This window comes from Saimiri boliviensis, chromosome 6 (assembly GCF_048565385.1).
Source record: "Saimiri boliviensis isolate mSaiBol1 chromosome 6, mSaiBol1.pri, whole genome shotgun sequence".
NCBI classification, from domain to species: Eukaryota; Metazoa; Chordata; class Mammalia; order Primates; family Cebidae; genus Saimiri; species Saimiri boliviensis.
The window spans coordinates 49,970,310-49,974,840 of NC_133454.1; positions in this window are offsets into that span (position 1 = coordinate 49,970,310).

The following is a 4,531-nucleotide window of genomic DNA, read 5'->3' on the forward strand; positions in this document are numbered from 1 at the left end:
ATTCAGATGTTTTGCCCATTTTTTTCATTTGGTTGTTTGTTTTCTTATTGGTAAGTTTTATAAGTTATTTGTGTATTTTGGATATTACATCTTTATCAGATATATGTTTTATAAATATTTTCTCCCAGTCTGAGGCTCATCTTTCATCCTCTTAACAGTGTCTTTCACAGAGCAGACATTTGTAAGTTGAATGAAGCTCCTCTCAACAATATTTTCTTTCATCGATCTTGCTTTTGGGTTGTATCTAAAAAGTCATCCCCAAAGCAGAGATCATCTAGACTTTACCTATGATATCTCCTAAAAGTTCTATAATTTTAGATTTTACAGTTAAGTCTATGATCCATTTTGGGTACATTTTTGTGAAATGTATAAGGTCTATGTCAGGATTCATATTTTCATATGTTGCGGTATATGTGTTCCAGCACTATTTGTTAAAAAAAAAAAAAAAAATCCTTTCTCCATTGAATTACCTTTGCTCCTTTGCTAAAGATCAGTTGACTGTATTTGTATGGGTTTATTTCTGACCTCTCTCTTCTGTTCCGTTGATCTATTTGCCTATTCTTTGGCCAACACCACACTATCTTGGTAACTGTAGTTTTTCTTGTTTTTTTGTTTTTTGTTTTTTGTTTTTTGTTTTTTTTTTGAGACGGAGTTTTGCTGTTGTTACCCAGGCTGGAGTGCAATGGTGTGATCTCGGCTCACCGCAACCTCTGCCTCCTGGGTTCAGGCAATTCTCCTGCCTCAGCCTCCTGAGTAGCTGGGATTACAGGCACGTGCCACCATGCCCAGCTATTTTTTTTTTGTATTTTTAGTAGAGACGGGGTTTCACCATGTTGACCAGGATGGTCTCGATCTCTTGACCTCGTGATCCACCCTCCTTGGCCTCCCAAAGTGCTGGGATTACAGGCTTGAGCCACCATGCCCAGCTGATAACTCTAGTTTTATAGTATATCTTGAAGCTGGGTACTTTCAGTCCTCCAAGTTTGTTCCTTAACATTGTATTGGCTATTCTGTGAGGTTTGTTTGTTTGTTTGTTTGTTTTGCCTTTCCCTATAAACTTTAATTGTCATTTTTATTTTTTATTTATTTCTGACAGAGCCTTGCTCTGTCACCCAAGCTGGAGTGCAGTGATGCAATCATGGTTCACTGTAACCTCCACCTTCCAGGTTCAAGTGATTCTTCTTTCTCAGTCTCCCAAGTAGCCGGGATTATAGGCACCCACCACCTTGCCTGGCTGATTTTTGTATTTTTAGTAGAGATATGGTTTTGCCATGTTGGCTGGGCTGATCTCGAACTCCTGACCTCAGATGATTCACCCACACTGACCTCCCAAAGTGCTGGGATTACAGGCGTGAGCCACTGCACACGGACCCTTGAAACTTCAGAATCAAGTTATAGATATTACATATGCACTCTTTGAAATTCACAACTCGGATACAGTGGTATGGCAAAGGCCATTTAATTTACCCATTCACCAGTGAGCTGAGGCCCAAGGCAGTTAAGGATTTGTCCAAAGTCGTGAAGAGACTCAAATTCAGGTCTCCAGTGCCAAGCCCCCGGCATTTTTCTCTCTAATGTATCTCCAGACAGAACAATCAAACATGTCTATGTACTGGCTCCAGCTGATTGCCTCATATACATGGCCTGTATGCAAAACAGAACCCAGTATTTATCAGAAACACGGATCTACTGCACAACAACCTGCCAGCAAAGCTACCAACAATTCAGAGTGACTGGGAAACTGACAGCTTGTGGTGTTAAGAGGGTAAGGAATGAGGAAGTTGGCAGCTCCACATGCCAGAAATGAGAGTGGTCAAGCTGTTAGGACGTGGCTGCCTGAACTCTCCTTCAAAAACCAAATGGCTCACTGGAACTACCATCAAAATACTAAGACATCAAGTAAATTGTCTGTGCTAAAATACAGCTATCCCTTGATCTTAAATCCCTTGCTATTTCACAAGTACATTGCTAAAGCTGAGTGGAAAATTATTCTCTTGTATCACGTACGACACGTGACACTTCTTCCCAAACTGAATCTAAAAAAATCTATTTTTCTGTATCTTTTTCTTTTTAGAGAAATAATACCAGTTTTAGGAAAGAATTTTAAAATACAGAAATTATAAGAAAAAACCAAAGTTGTGTATTTTTATCACATGAAGGTAACTGCCATTACAAATTCAGTGTTTTCCTTTTGGTATTCGTTCCATGCTTATATCTAGTATCTGAGGGTTGTTCTTTTTAATTACTTTTAATTAATTATGTCACTTGGCCCACTGTATTGAGATGTGTGCATATCTGACTTTTCTGTTATAGTATCATAGGCATTTCCTATGACACTGCATATTTTCATGATGACTTTCATGGTTGCATTATATTCTATCATATGGCTCAATAATTATTCATTTAATAATCCTGCTACTGTTAGAAAATTTGCTACTCAAAGCACAGTCTTGTACATGTCTTCATTTATATCTCTGATCTCAAAATCGTCCTTCTTAAGTAAGGACAAGGATGCTTTCTGTCGTAGGACGCAGGCCTCTTCAAAGATTTTGTTGTCAGTTTTGTCAAAACATGTGTGTTTTTAACCCATTAGTGCCATATTTTTCCCACTGTCTTCACATCTGAAAACAACGTAAGACACTTGTCTTGTCTCTTTTCCATCAGTTTGTTTGTTTTTACCCTTCTGGTAGCTCTCAGCCAGATACGAATACTTTTTTTTTTTTTTTTAAGGTAAGATAGAGATGTGGGACAGTGACCTTTAAAAGGAGATCCTCAAATGAAAACTAAAGAACTGTCAAAACAACAATAACAACAACCAAAACCCATACAGATCTGTCATTAATCAGAATCTGCCATCCAGAACTTGCCAATGGTTTCAATGCTTCTGTGCATAAGAATTACTGAGATGGCCTGAAAAACTTTCTCTTCCAATTTCAATAAGTTGAATTTCCTCACTTTTGAAATATGCAAATATAAATGCATTACAGTGATAATGAAATGAGAAAAAATTAACTTCTTTTTCTCTTTCCCCCTCGTCTGAGAATATATAAGGCTGATGGCTGAATTCTTTCCTTTGCCATCTTAATTACATTTTTATGTCCAGTTTATCAAATCTGCTGTGCAGTCATTTCTTTTGAGTTTTTGAAATCATCTAAGGTACTACAACAACTATATTTTTAAAGCAATGTTTAAACCACATATAGGAAGTGTCTTAAGGTAGAGTGGGTAATTGATTGACTACTGGTATAATTTTAGAGTCACCAAAGAGCACATCAACCTTCATATACGTTCCCATAGCCCCAGTCACTTCCATATTATATGGCCTTTATTACAAGAAAGGAATATAGGCTAACATTCCTTGTAGACACATGCAAAAATGCTCAGCAACATATCAGCAAATGAGATCAGCAACATACATAAAGGATGACAAAAATGGAGTATATTCTAGGAATATGAGATTAGTTTAACATTTGAAATCAATAAGAATAATTCATTATATTAACAGAATAAAGAAGCAATGCAATATGAACATCTCAGTAGATGAAGAAAAAGCAATTAGCAAAATTCAATATCCATTTATGATTTTAAAAATACCAGCAAACTGGAAATAGAAGGAAACTGCCTCAATCTAATGAAAGGCTTCTATTAAAAGATCTATAGTTAACATTAAATTAGCTAAACTCTGAATGTTCTTCCACTAAGATTCGGAATACAGAAATATGTCTGTTCTCATCATTTCTACTTAACATTATGCCAAAAGTCCTAACCAGTGCAAAAAGGCAAGAAGAAGAAAGAAAAGATATAAAGATTGAAAAAGAAGAAGTAAAACATTCCTTATTTGAAGACCATATTTTTTTTGTGTAGAAAGTTGTAAGATATTGAAACAAACAAAAAACTAATAGAACTAAAACATAAGGTTTAGCAAGATCTCAGGACATGAGATCAAGATGCAAAAATCAATTGTACAGTATTTCTACATACTAACAGAAAACAATGGGAAATTTATCTATTTATCTATTTACAATAGTGTCAAAAATAAATAAAATACTCAGGAATAAATTTGACAAAAGACATGCAAAATATCTGTGTTGAAAACTATAAAGCATGGGCTGGGCGTGGTGGCTCACACCTGTAATCCCAGCACTTCACGAGGCTAAGGCAGGAGGATTGCCTGAACTCAGGAGTTGTAGACCGGGCTGGGCAACGTGGTGAAACTCCAAGTCTTCCAAAAATACAAAAAAATTAGTCAGGTGTGGTGGTGTGCACCTGTGGTCCCAGCTTCTTGAGAGGCTGAGGTGGGAGAATCGCTTGAGTCTAGGAGGTGGAGGTTGCAGTGACATGAGATCACACCACGGCACCACAGCCTGGGTGACAGGGTGAGACCCTGCCAAAGGGAAAAAAAAAAAAGGAAAAAAGAGAAAGAAAGCTATAAAACATTACTGGATAAAAATATAAAAGACCTAAATAAATGCAGAGATATAGCATCTTCATGAAAAAGAATGGTTAATATTGCTAAAATGTCAGTTCTTCT